We start from the raw sequence: 14,834 nt of genomic DNA, 5'->3' as shown, positions 1-14,834 counted from the left end.
CCAGCTCGTTCTCCGACGAGAGAGTCCGGTTATTTTTACCCAGTCAACCTTGAACTTGCTGCCGCCGCCGTCGCTGCTCCTGCTGCTGTTGCTGCTGCTGTTGCAGTGATCTGATCACCAATAAAGAGACTTATCTAATTCTGAGAAAGGCGATCGTTTGTCGCGACTAAGGGTATAAGTACTCACGTTGTATACTCATCGATGCCGTACCACGAAAGCGTATGTAACGTGACGTAGACTTAACAACTTATCGGGAGACACACATACCCGAGATGGTTGCGAACCATTTAGCACTTTACATTCTACTTTATGATTATTTTCTTATCCTTTTCATATGTCTAAGAATTATGCATAGAAACGTTAAATTTTTATTCTAGATGTTTTATTTATATTTTATCCATGAACTACTTCCTTGTAATTCATAATTATCGTCAGATTTATTTTTAACGTTTTTCTTAATTTCGTTTTTTTTTTATTTTGATGGATTCAAAATTAATGATATTTAGTTTTAAAACATGTTTATTTCGAATTTCTGATAGTTTAATAAAACTATATAGAGTGGATACAGATCGATAAGCACTCTAAAAGATATGAAGGGATTCCTCACACAAATTCAAAACGAAAACTTCATATGATTATATGTTCGAAACGACTAATTTTCAAGGATATATTAAAATTGAAGGAAAAAAATCATTTTTTCCAAAAATTTCGAAAATCACTTATTTTGATAAAATCTTGTATATTTAATGAAACATTTTTCATCAAAATAATTTGAATGATTTTCGAAAAATTTTTAGAAAAGAAAATTTTTAGAAAAGAAAAATTTCGAAAATCATTCTTGTTTTGATGAAACCTTGTATATTTAATGAAACATTTTTTATCAAAATAATTTGAATGATTTTCGAAATTTTTAGAAAAGAACATTTTTTTCCTAATCTTGACACTTTGTATCTTTGAAACTAAACCGTTTCAGACATGAAATTTTTGTCTTGAATTTGTGTGAAGAATCATCCCTTCAAATCTTTTAAGAGTCCTTAGGTCTCTCCGATTCTACATAAGATTAATTTTATATTTCTATATAAGATTAATTTTAATCTCAATTTAACTACTGTTTATCTTTTTCTAATTTTTAAAATTAGAAGAAAAAATAATATCGAATCGATTATGGGTAAAACTTAGTGAAACCGGGCCTTTATCTACTCCGTATATAAAAGTGCGCACAAGCGAATTCAAGAGAAACAGTATAAGGCGGTCAACGCGAGAGTTATGCGGTAGCGGCCGCGAGATAGCATAAACTCGCTATCCGATCGGACAATGCATCTCGCGATACGCGGACTGGCGAACGAGGTGACCCGCATACCGAGTTACCTCGTCCTCCGGACGCTTGAGCTGATGCACCAAGAATGAGCTTGCGTTGCCGTTTGGTATTGTCGATCGTCGATACCGCAGCTCAGAGATCTCTTCTGCTGAGAAGCGATATGCGAATACTATAGTCACCGCGTGCGTTCTTGCAGTCACGTATAATAGATTCCGTGATAAATTCAAAGTCAGTCTTTTTACGGAAATTTTTACAAGCGGTTTCAAATTTATCGTTTTCTCTTAATTTTGTGAAAACGGAATATTTTAATAATAAAGATAGATCAGAATAAAATATTAAAAATACACATTTAATACGGAATGATACATTTTACTATTTTCATCTGCATTTATAAATTAAGAAATTTCGAAAAGTAGAAATTTTCGACTCTATGATTAGAAATTTATCAAATGCAATTCGTAAATGTTTCCAAAATTTTAATTTAAATTAACAGCAAAAGAATTAGATTTAAATACAGTCCGCGTCCCACACGATCTCTTTCTCTTTTAGTTCTTTGTCACGAACTGCCGCGTTGCATTCTGTTCAGAGGGCTATAATCGAGTATCATTATATCGATTCTTTTATTACTATTGAGAGGAACATTCGATTACGTTGATTCTTTGAAGGTACAGAATTAAACGACTTGAAATGGTCGACGGACAATTTGGCGAGCGATCTGAACGAGCGACGGTGGCTACCTGGTCGGTCGTTGCTGTGGCAGCGGCCACGACGGCATCGCGTTTATGCGAGCAGCACGTAATCGTATTCACAACAGCCTGCACTTGTCTGACGGGAGTATAAAACCGGCGGGAGAACACAGAGGGAAGAGGCCGCCATATGGCGGCATAAAGATTCGCCCCCTCGTACGCTCGCTCGCTCGGCGCATCTGAAATCTAGCCGGCTCGCGTTTTCGTTCTCGATGTTTAGGAGCTGAAGAAGAACCGAGCAAATCAGGGGTCTCGGCCTCGCGGCCCGACAAGCGCGAGGAAATGCATATGTCTCTCTCTTCGGCGGCACGGCGATGCTGCGAGCTACGTTCCGCGCCGAGAGTCTCCGCCGAGAGTTTCCTAGTAGCGATTAACATCATCGTGCGTTCCCTAACTTGTCCCCTTCCGCGAATAGAACGCACTTCTCTCGCGTATACTTCTCGTGTAGTACTGTCGCCGGTCGTCCGGTTTCTCTCTCTCTCTCTCTTTCCTTCTTCGCTCGGTCGCTCGAATGCAGGTCGGTTGGGCGGACCCTTTTCTTTTCGCGCTGCCTAACAACGTTTCGGCGAACGATTCGAGCTGAGTCGCGCCGAGACGAGCGAGACCGGCGCAAGTTCAAGTTCACGAGGTCGTTGCACGTGTGGTAGGCAGGCATCGCGGCTCTCACTCGTCCGTGTGTGGGTGTATCTACGTACGCGGGGCTCAGATCGGTCGGTGGTGTATTCTCGCGAAGTCAGCTGGCCGTGAGCCAGAATGCCGTGGCGACTGGATGACTCTCGATCGCGTCGGGTGGACTTCGTGTATCCACTTCGATGTTACTTCTTTTAAAGAGAAATAGTCCATGAGAGCACAGGATATTTTTTGGAACAGAATTTCCAATTGTGTTATCACAGAACGTAGGTGTTTAACTGATTGATGACTGATGATTTTAATTGGGATGATGTTCAAATTTTAGATGAAGAAAAAGTTCTCAATAGACGACTTATCTCAGAAACAATTCATATTAAAAAAAGCAAAGAAATGGCTTAAACATATAAAGTGTTATCGGCTTATTAGACTGACTTTATAATGATCTTGTTTGTGTATATATGCCACTTTCATATTTCGGAGTTTTAAATTGTTATGAACAATTCTTTGTCTTGACTTCTTATTCGTAATTTTATGTTCAGTGTTTACTGATCAATTTGTACAGAACATCGTTAATCTGTTCTCAAATAAGTATTATCAAAAAAATATTATTTTAATTACTTTTATGATTGCTGATATTGAACCAAAGTTTTTATTTTACTTAATTTTATTAATGACTTCCTTATCCGTCAAGATACAACAAATGAAGATAGTAGTCTTTACAATTTAACAATGTTTTTTTCACTTCTGATAACTTTTTACTATTGACAATTTTATTTTATTTTATTGGAATGCTTTTATTTATTGGTCTATGTATGTTCAGATGTTCACATTTGAAGAGGTCACAATTACAATGTTGAAACGTCTATATGACTTTATTTAATTATTTTTTAATATATGACAATTAATTTCCAAAAAAACATCCTGTGTGTACTCTCATAGACTCTATTTCTCCTTAATTTATTTGTTAAATATTGGAGCATTTGAATAATTTATTATTATTTATTATTATTGTTATTTCTTTTATTGCACCGAATCGGGGATAATCGAGCATCGACATTTCGATGGACGTAATCTCAAGAATTTGTCTTAAAAAATGACATTTTGCTTTGTTTTATATATACTCTGTTTTAGTTCTCAATTTTTATCACGTACTTTCTATAACTCACGTAAATATGTAATTCGTACTTCGTTGCTATTATTAATATGTGTTCCATGATTTTACTTAAAATGATTTTATAAAAATATTTTTTTGTTTTTTTTTTAGAATGAACATTGGCTAAAATTAAGATTAAAATTTTTTGGACTGTTATGTGCATATATATATTAGGTGTTGGAATTAATTCGTAGCGTTTTACAAGTGATGGGAAGTACTTTCATTAATGTATTTTTTAATGCTCATGTGAAATAAATAACATTCTTTCATTAAAAAACGCTACGAATTAATTCCAACACCTAATATATATATATTTTTTTTTTCTTTAAAGTTTCAAATAATTTTATTCTCAAATTTGTATGCTAAATCTGATTTATCGTAAATATAGTAAACATATTTTTCATAGAGATTTTAAGAAAAAAAATCCTAAAGAATTAATAATACTATTACATGACTTTTTTAAATCTGATCTGTTAAAAAAAAAGAGATTCTAAAGAAGTTAGAAGAATATAACGTGACTTTCAAAAATTGAACATAATTTTTTTAAATAGACACATATATGTTAATGATTATTTTTAACTTTAGAAGTGACGCCACAATGACTTCTGAGGTTCCTGTTGACTTCCTTGAATTGACCTGTTGAATTGACGTAGCTCTATACATGACGTAATTTTAGTAAAAATGATTTCAGCACGTTCAGACTATCGTTTCCCCCTTCGAGTCGCAAATTCTGTTTCCGAACTCTTACATAATGTTTGCGGATGCAGGTATAAGTCATCGCGAAGCGAGTCGAGGCGATGTTCCTCGCCTTTCACGCACAGGTCACTCGTGGATGCGTTTTCTGTATTCGTCGGAGCGCTTCTGGCTCGTCTGGGTTACGAAATGCGGCAGGTACACTGTACGAATGTGATAATCGCGCTCTTGCCCTTACCAGTTCCTATCCCGGCGACAAAAAGCCTGTTCTCTCAAGGAATAATGTTACACTGGCTCTTAAAATATCTTTCTGTGATAGTTCTACAAATCTTTTGCAAAATTTAGTTCGGAAATTTTTTACACCAGGGAAAGAAGAGAGAAGAGAGAACTATCGGTTTCTAATCTAAAAAGAATAATTTTATATTCGTCAATCCAGTAGATACGGAATTTTTTTCTCTTTGTTATAAAAGATGTTTTTTTCTCTTTGTTATAACAAATGTTTCTTACGATCTTTATATAATTTTAAGCAACGTATAATTCTATTTCTCGGATTTTGATATTTAAAATGAAAAAAAAAATCATTCAATTATGTTAACTTTAAGCAGAAGTACATTAATTTAAAGTACTTGCAAATACCGATAAGAATTAAAGGATTATAAAGAGCCTGATATTTTATATTTGCTACACTGAAAAATGTATTAAATTTTAATACATATTCCTTTGAATAAGTAAACATTTACTTACAGTAAATAAATATTTACTTAATAAAACAAATAATAAAACAAATAATAGTATAAATCAAATTAAGTTTTCGTACTAAATAAATATATTTACATTTAATAAATATTTGCTAACTGTTCAAACAAATATTTATTAAAATTTAAACTTTTTTCAGTGCAATTCCATGTATTTATTCATTACTGCCATTCAAAGTATGACAGAATAAATTGTTTTCTGGCGTTAAGTAACTTAATTTAAATGATGAGAGATCTTCCAACAATCCTCCTTTAGATGTACAGAGGTTTGTCGTAAACGCAGCAGCAGGTTGATCAGCATCATCGCGATAGCACGAAGCATGGATAAGGTATCTCACGGTAATAAAAGGGCGAGCCGATGTGGCGTTAACATCATCGGACGAACAAATGCGACATAGCTCTTCGCACTCGCGAAAGCCATATTATACCACCACCTACCATCGCTCTTCTCCACGGCTTCGGTCGTGTTGCGTACGTCATGTGCCGCGTGTCAAGCTTCAAAGCTAACTACTTCGTGCGACCGGGGGTCAAAGCAAGACCACACAGTCGTGGCCATAACTCAGACCTATTATATTTTGCAGATTGTTGCACTCTCCACATTTCCTTTCCTTTTTCTTTTTTATCTCCCCTTCATCGTTCTGGCAACCCCGATATTTCCTTTCCACGACGAGGCAACGCACTCATTGAGGTCCTTGCATTATTGACGTGATGTTTAATAGCGTTCCGGAGCACTGACATGCATTCCAGTACCTAATCACGATTGTTGCGGTTGGATCGCGAATGAGTGCCTAAATGTCGTAATTAGTTGATTTGCAATATTTAATGTATTCTTTAGCTCTGATTTAAGAAAGAAAGATAATTTAACTTTTAATATTTAATTTTAATTATGGAAAATATAGCGTGTGTACATATAATTGTGTGAATTGTTTAAATATATATTAAAATTCATTGAAGTTTCAATAATTTAGGTAGATAGGAATCAATATTCTAACGTTATTTTTTATATCCATCCTTAGAAAATAATTTTTATTTTGATATATTGGTCATAATTAACAGCTGCGCTTACTTTGCCAAACAGCTAATTGACTAGGATGTTTTCTCAAATATGGAATTGAAGACTCCTTAGATGCTCTTCTCTAGATCTATTATGCACGATTAATTTCTTAATTTTTTTAAGTGATATTGCTGAAGATAGGTCGAACGGAGCCGAAACGATTCTTTCGATCTATATCTAATGATTTGAACAATACATTTATTAATTATTTTGCACGATTAACTGCGTCGATTATTGCTCTCAATTGTCCGCCAATGTACTTTTATTTTTTTTATCTCGAGAACTTAATTTTATTTTATTTATTGAATTTTGATATCTTTGATTCTATTTTTCCTCTAGACATATTAAAATAAGATCGATATTTAAAAAGATGAAAAAATCAATGAAACTAGGAAAGATTATCAATTTTGCTTTATTGTTTCTCTGTTTGTTCGCTTCAAACTATTGAATTTTATTTACTGCATCCAGGGAAAGATAAAAGCATCGACAAATGTTCTGATTAATTCAAGAAATCATATAATATGCCGAGCACAGGACTGGCTTCGGCCTCGTCGGTTAAAGAGGATACTCGTCCGCGGTGATCTTTATCTATGTAGGAAGTCATTCACTCGTTTTTCCTCGTCCTCGTCCGCGCAAGCAGATCCAATCTCGCGCCGTGTGTTAGGTAATGCTCTTTCCGACCGCTAAATGCACATCGTGGCCGTTGACTTCCTCCCTTTGCCCAAGCGCTTTACGTTAGGCGACTCTCTCTTTCTCTCTCTCTCTCTCTGTTGTTACCTGCTGCACTGAAGCCGCCACCGTGCAATATGCCGTATTGCATTAGCGAGTTGCTTCTCCGTTTCTCTTTCGTCAAAAGGACAGAGCGACCAGAATTTCCGCCATAACGTACCGTATAGTAAAAGTATAAATGATAAGTCTCATATATATATTTCTATAAATATAAGTGTGTTCATCAATTTTTCTTTTTTTGCTGCACCATAAAAGGCAACTTCTATTGAAACTGGTTTTGCATTAATCTAATCGTTAAATTAGATTAGATTAGGGAGGGAGGGGGGAGGACTGACAGGCCACGCAGCTCCCCTATCACAAAAAAAATATCTTTTTAGCTAAACAAAATGAGCACGAAAATTTTTTTTGCGGATATTGAGAGCGTATAAATAGCGCATTACTATATTATTTATTCATGATGATTTGATTAAGCGGAGGAGGGGGGGGGGCGTCGACTAGGCAGACATGGGAAATCCCTTAAGGGATTTGCAGCGCAAAAATCGAAATTGCTTTGAAATAATAGCGCATAAATCGAAGATATATTTTGCATAATTAAAGAGCGTAATATTGCAATTTTAAACGACTTCGGGAGAAACATGACTGTTTGCTCCAAAAGGAAATGGCTTAAGGGATGCAATTCAAAAATTGAATTTCGATAATGAGATATGTATCACTCTAGGATATCTAGATCCAAATTTTTCATATGAATTATTTCGATCCTTTGTGTGAGTCTAATGATATAAAATAATGATGGGGCTTTTAATTATTTTCAACATATTTGATTTCATTTTTTGGATTTTACAGTTTGCTTTTGATAAAATATGTAATAAATAATACGTAGCAGTAAAGATTATATGCAACTTGTATAGCGATTTAATTTAAATGCGAATTCAGTATATATCCAAAAGTATTCAATAAATTTATTGGGAGCAGCAAGTGCTAAAAGCCTAGATTTTTTTATTGATTACTATGATACGAAGGAGATCGAACGTGATTTTTATAGGATTACGTGTTTGAATATAGACAGTCAAACCAATCGTAAAATAAAAGAAGAAAACGAGGGAAAAATGTGTGCCGCCGCGGTACATTGTTCATTCAAAAGGCGAGCATCGCGGCCATAAGTCATAGATTAGATTCAAATCGCTTTGAGCCATTGTATGCGTATCGTCCAGAGACAATGCTCCAGTGAATCAAGCCTATCATCGCGAAAGGCTGGGGAATCCCCTCACTGTTCCACGTTGGATCCAGAAGTAAATTGCCGAAGACGGAGCGCTATGGAGAAGGAGTCTGTTTGTTGAAGATATTTAAATTATAATCTTTTTTGTGTTAACATTTTGCAATGAAATAAGAGATATTAGAAGTTCGAATCATGTTTACAATTGTAATTAAACAGAAAATGTAAGACGATTTTCTTTTAATTTTCCTTTCTTTCTATTTTAATTCTTTGTAAACTCCATTTCGGATCATTCCTTTTCATTTTATTAACTACTCGCTCGATTTTTATGAAACTTGGCCTAATAACTTGAATAATATGAATAATATGAATTTACCATTTTGAATTTTTATTTTTGACCTCAGATTCGGATAAAGTATTATATTATAAAATTATTCCATAAATCAAGTTTTATGAAAATTGAACGAATAAGTTGAGAAAATAAAAAAAAATAGTCAAATTATTGTCATAAAATTCGGTTTTAGAGAATTTTTTACTTGCGACGTGTGCATGCACGCGCGTGTGTATGAAGCTGATTAGAATTAAGCTGCTACGTAAACAATTAGTATTGATTTCCAAACTGACTTTCAAACTTTGATAATGAGCTCTCTGATATTAAATTCTATCTTATGGATATTACACTTTTGTTATTTTTGAAATTTGATATTTTTAGGCTATATTTAAACTCGGAAATATCAAGGATCTCCTACCGAGTTTCATAATCACAGATTAGTTTTTGAAATTTAAATTTTAGAATCTTGAGGCTAAAATTAAATTCACCGACTCCGAAAATCTTTAGAGAGCAAAATTTTTCATTACTTTATTAGAAAGCTTTGTTCCTCAAAAGATTAAACGTACAATCTTTGTACAATTCCGATAGTGCCTTTTTTGTAATGCCTTATCGTTTGAAATAGAGTTAGATTATAATCTGACGCGTTTATCAGAAATATGATCGGAAATTAAGAATTATTAATTCTATAGCCCTGTTTAGTACCGGCTTTGAAAATCAACGGTCATTAAAATGCCGGTCGAGAGCCGTCTGGTTTAATTTAAGAGCGAAAATAGACGGTGAGATCTTTGCGCTCTTCGTGCATCTCATTAAAAGTAGTAGCTCCTGCGCAGCTCGACCGACGCGACGTGTCGGAACGCGCGTGTGAACCTTTACATAATTTAACTTGGTTTTATCGATGTTATTTGGCGTGAGCGTGAGTCACGCTCGTAAACTGCCGGCGCATCGCAGAGGCAACCGTCATTTTATACGAGTGTCGTTAATCGCTGCTGCTGCTGCCGTACCAGCGCATCGCGAAGAGCGCGTCATCGATCGTATCCGGATTCTGGATAGAGCTCGCTCTGACGTAAGCCGGATAGGATTGTTATTTCGATTTTAACCATGCGATCCACGTTGCGTGTCCGCATATACTCTCACGATACTTTCGTATATTCGTTGTATTTAATTTTTGTTTTATGTTTAATTGATCGTTAATTCATTGCGAAAATTGACTTATTTTCGTCCTCGTTATGGCAAATCTCCCATCTATTATACTTCGTACGATTTCCTACGAAATTGATTTACATTAAGCTGACGTAGATTAATTAAATTTTGATTGATGTCTATTTTAAAAATGTATTTGTATAAGTAAACTTCATTTGATTGTGCTAGCGCAAAATTAGCCATAGATTAAATGTATATTTTATATATGAAACGGTCGCATATAATTATTCAATACGAAGTCATTGATCCCGGATTAAATATTTTATTTTAGACGATTCTTAATTTATAATACTATAAAATTCTATTTTTCATTTTATATTTTTGCATTTTGCAGATCAATTTTTAGAATTTTTTAACGGAGCCAATTGACGAGTCTAGGTAAGATTCTTTAGTAAGGCTTCTATTTTTAATCACCGTGCAGAAGTTTGAATGCATCTTTATATAAACGACAAATGGACGCATAGCAAGATTAAGAATTCAAATTTCTTTTTCTATTTTTTCGCGATTGATCAAGCGGGGGTGTATCTCGATGTATTCGTAATTCTGGCAGACCGATTACAGACCGATTATCGTGCACACATGTAACGATACTCGTGTCGAACAATTGATCACGTAAACAGCATCGCACATCCTGCATACTAATAGTCTTTATTTATTTATATTGACCAGGTGGTCAATTCGTTCACACGTGATGGAATTGTGCAACGAATGTCTGACCGCCTCATCGCGATGTACTCGAAGTCTACCCTGTGCGTAATGTATGTGTGCACGCATGCACGGCAGATATGCGTATCGAATTTGATACATGCCGTTTAATACTTAGATCAATAGCGACGTATCAATATTTGCACAATTGCAAAACTGATGTATGGAGAAAGAGATTTGAATACCAATCTCCTTTTTACAAAGGCTGAGCATATAGGATATACAGCAGATGGTGAAATAAGTATTATACAAGGGACGATATTAAGGAGAGAGGAATATTTGAATACTTCCTATATTTTAAACGCTTCTAGCGTTTAATATTTATAGCGAGAAAATGAGTGTCTTTTATTATGCATACGTTAAGAAAGAGTACTTTGTCGTGCATATGCATTAGTGATACCAGATGAATTTATCTTTGGAATGTTCTTTTACAACGTAATAAAAAAAGGCCACAATTTGACAAAACCAAAAGTCGCATAAGGTATGTTCTATATGCACAAAATTTGAGTATATAAAAAATATATTTAGAAAAATCTCAAATATATTTTTTCCTTAATTATTCATAATCTTTATGTAATCCTCTTATATTTGAAGATGATTAGAAAGAAGCTGAACTGTTTAAACGAATTTATGTAATAAAATAGATCATATAAAATAATCAAGGACTCATAAATTTCAATAACAACGATACAAAAAAGGCAAATAAGAGTCGAGTCTTCCAAATGTTAAGTATAAAAAATTCTTAATGCGAAAAATTAAATACATACATAATAAAACACTGAGATGTAATTACATGTTTCGGTTCTTGGATTGAGATTATATCTTCACAGATCTTCAGATAATATAATGTTGACACCTTAAATTAGTCAATAATTAGTCAGAAATATAATAATCGTGATGGAAAGTATCTTACGTAGCAAACCCGATGAATGCTTTATGGAGAACGGAAATTACTCGCCAACAGTTTGATGACCGATTATTAGGAATTTCTTGATATTCTGATTAAAAAACAAATTTTTATCTTATTTACTCTTTTTTTTATCGTTGTATCGTTATCAAAATAGATATATTTTATATAAAAACTTTTGCGTTTCAATTTGGCAGTGTTTTTTTTTCATTTCTATTATTATTTTACTTTTTATATTTGTATCAAGTTTTGTGTGTATATATGTATATATGTATATATTTATTTACGCGTTATTTTACTATTATTTAAAATATGTTAAAATATTTAGCAATATATACAAATCTGTAACATAATTGTTTCCGAATAAGAGCACACGCAAAGAGCCCAGAAATTTGTCGCGTTTCTTCTTCTTTTTCTTCTTCTTTCGCATTAAGTCGCGGCGCGGCGTGGCGCCAATAGAATCAAGAGAACGTCGTTCTCACGAGGCTTGCATGCGCTCTGTACACGCGTACACGCGTGCGTGCGTGCTTGCGAGCGAAACGGGCATGGATACACAGGAGGGATATCTGTCGGGCAATCACGCGTGAAGGTACGGATCCAACGGACTCCGCATGACAACGCTCGCGATATCTGCGCTCGTTTAGATTGGCCGAATTGGCGCCATTGCATTTGTCTTGTCTGCGTTTCGAATTCATGAACGAAGGTCCACGAAACGAAATTAAGGAAATAAAGAATATTATAAAAGCCGCACAATTTAAATACCGCTTTGTAAATTTATACTTGCGAAGTTGTCAAGTTTACAACGCTCGATTTTTCTTCCGTATCTTAACGATAAGGTAATATACGAGAGATTCTGTTATTTTATTTACCTTGTTCTATTTGAATGTTTGACATCGTCGAAAAATAAATTCAAGAAATCAAATACGGCAGGTGGAACAAAATTACGCTTTTACGCACCGTTGAGAAATCGATGGACGTATCTCGATGGACACGCAACTTTTCCGACGAAAGTAATTCCTCCTCGTCGTAAAGTACGTGTCGAGATAATAACTTGCAATCTCTGCGCGAATATTGAATATTGCCCGTATCGACGGGTAATTTAATTGAAGTCGCTTGAGAGTATCGTTTCCTTACTGCCTGACATCACAGCCGTAATCATATGATGCATGCCGTACTTACGCGTAATGACACTTCGACGGCACACGATACTCTTCCCTGATCGAATCAATCTATGAAAATCTCCGTCGGTCCGCGGCCACCTACGAGGCATTTCTCGTTATTAATGTTATTAGACGGTTACGTGTCTTCGGGCCGGTAAAACTCACCGGTTAACGGTATCCGAACCGAGCCGATGGTGGAGCGACAGCCTTGAGAAGAAGGCCCGGAAGACGTTCGAGACAAACGCGCGCGCTTAAGATGCCCGGGTCGTTGCAATCTAACAACACACAGACATACTACATTTGTATCGTTAAAATATTCGCGGTGGATTCCGTCGCGTGTAACTACGGCGATCGATACATTAAGTCATACCACGATCATCCATGTTTGATGAGATTTATCGTCAAGAACATCGGATGATTCGTTTTAACTCTCCGGAGCTGACGCCAAAATCTGTAACACAGTTACCAAGCTTAGAAGTTTATTTATGTTAAAGAACAGAAAACTAATTAATTTCAATTTGAATTGATATAATTTAATTGTATAAAACAGAAAAATGAATACTATAGTTTTGCCAATAAAAAACGCTATTAGTATAGGTACTTTAATAAGAGTAATCCAAATTTGCAGATGTAATATGAGAAGAAAATTGAATTGTTTGACATTTTTAACAAAGAGATTTATAATTTATCGATTCAATAAACATACTTTTAGCTTGAGAAAGTTAATAATGTATTCTAGCATTGATTTTTTTAATGAAACTGCTAATTATGTATGTACAGATATTGACTAATAATTTTACGTTATTTATGAAGTTTTATAACGTATCTCTTAGTTACTTTTCATTATCTGGTATTTGAGAAATAAGGATTAGTACCTCTCTTAAGACTCATATCGTGAATGTTTTTTTTTCTTCCGTCACAGACGGTACTTCAGAACGCTGCAACTACTACTTGCGCGGCACCTGAAGATACCGAAAGCCGCCGTCTGAGAAATTTTCAACCTCCGAGCTACGTAGGTACGATGAGATTCTCGTCCCGTAGGAGTTGGATTAGAGGCAACAGCCGTGGTCAACCGAGTGTATCAAGATTCAATTTGACGGGCGTAAGGCAAGATGGAGCTTAGCCCAAGGGCGCTTCTCGGCGACGCACATCGCACACGGTCGATGCGCTCGAGAGACGCGTTCGCGCGTACAGTGACAACCAGCGCCAGATCGATCCTAACGTCGCAATCCGCCGTCGCGAGGGGTTGGAACGTCTCGACTGTGTGCGAAGAGGGTTGCCAGGGTTTACGTCCCGATAATATCGAGGGTGAATCGTCTCGGCGGAGGGACCGTCTCTCTCTGTGTTTGCACGATCTCCTCCTCTGAGGAATGGCCAAGAATCTCTCCCGGCTACCACGATTTATTCTACCGTTGAGTCAAGCGATTATGAGAAAAGTCCAAAATTATTTTACCGATAATTTTGTAACATAAACACGCTCTTCGTTATTAACTGTTCGTTATATTAGGTGTTGGAATTAATTCGTAGCGTTTTACAAGTGATGGGAAGTACTTTCATTAATGTATTTTTTAATGCTCATGTGAAATAAATAACATTCTTTCATTAAAAACGCTACGAATTAATTCCAACACCTAATATACTGAATAATAAATTAAATCCATATTTATTTATTTATTTATCAACGTAATTTATTGAATTAATAATTTGGAAAATATGTATTATATATTTTATTCCAATTACAAAATATTATTAGGTGTTGGAATTAATTCGTAGCGTTTTTTAATGAAAGAATGTTATTTATTTCACATGAGCATTAAAAAATACATTAATGAAAGTACTTCCCATCACTTGTAAAACGCTACGAATTAATTCCAACACCTAATAATTTTAGCAAATCATATTTCAGTACGCCATACTGACTGAAGATTTGAACTTCTGCGAAGCTTAGCGCTTGATAAATATTGAATAGATTAAACGCATCATTTATGAAACAATTTATTAGATTAATTTGGAAAGTACGTATATCTTATTTAAATTATAAAATATTTATTTCAGCAATCAAAATTTTAGTACGTCGTACTGACAAGATTTGAACCTCTGCGGAATTTAATACTTAAATAATAGATTAAACGCATTATTTATGACACAATTTATTAAATTAATAATTTGTAAAAAATAATTAATAGAAAAAGTATTTATATCTTCATTCGAATTATAGAATATTAATCTCAAGCAATCTC

The 14,834-nt window shown here is 34.8% G+C and overlaps 1 long non-coding RNA gene across 1 annotated transcript; it reads right to left on the bottom strand.

Annotated features, from left to right (window-relative positions):
- Window positions 1-1,553: 1,553 nt before the first annotated feature.
- Window positions 1,554-14,227, bottom strand: LOC147910406 (uncharacterized). Its single transcript, XR_015544158.1, has 4 exons — window positions 13,470-14,227; window positions 12,965-13,045; window positions 12,760-12,869; window positions 1,554-12,693 (listed from the first exon to the last, which is right to left on the bottom strand). It is a non-coding gene; the product is annotated as an uncharacterized LOC147910406 (long non-coding RNA).
- Window positions 14,228-14,834: the final 607 nt, after the last annotated feature.

This window comes from Acromyrmex echinatior, chromosome 2 (assembly GCF_024713525.1).
Source record: "Acromyrmex echinatior isolate Ae372 chromosome 2, ASM2471352v2, whole genome shotgun sequence".
Lineage (NCBI taxonomy): Eukaryota > Metazoa > Arthropoda > Insecta > Hymenoptera > Formicidae > Acromyrmex > Acromyrmex echinatior.
This window is presented reverse-complemented; position numbering and strand designations above follow the sequence as displayed.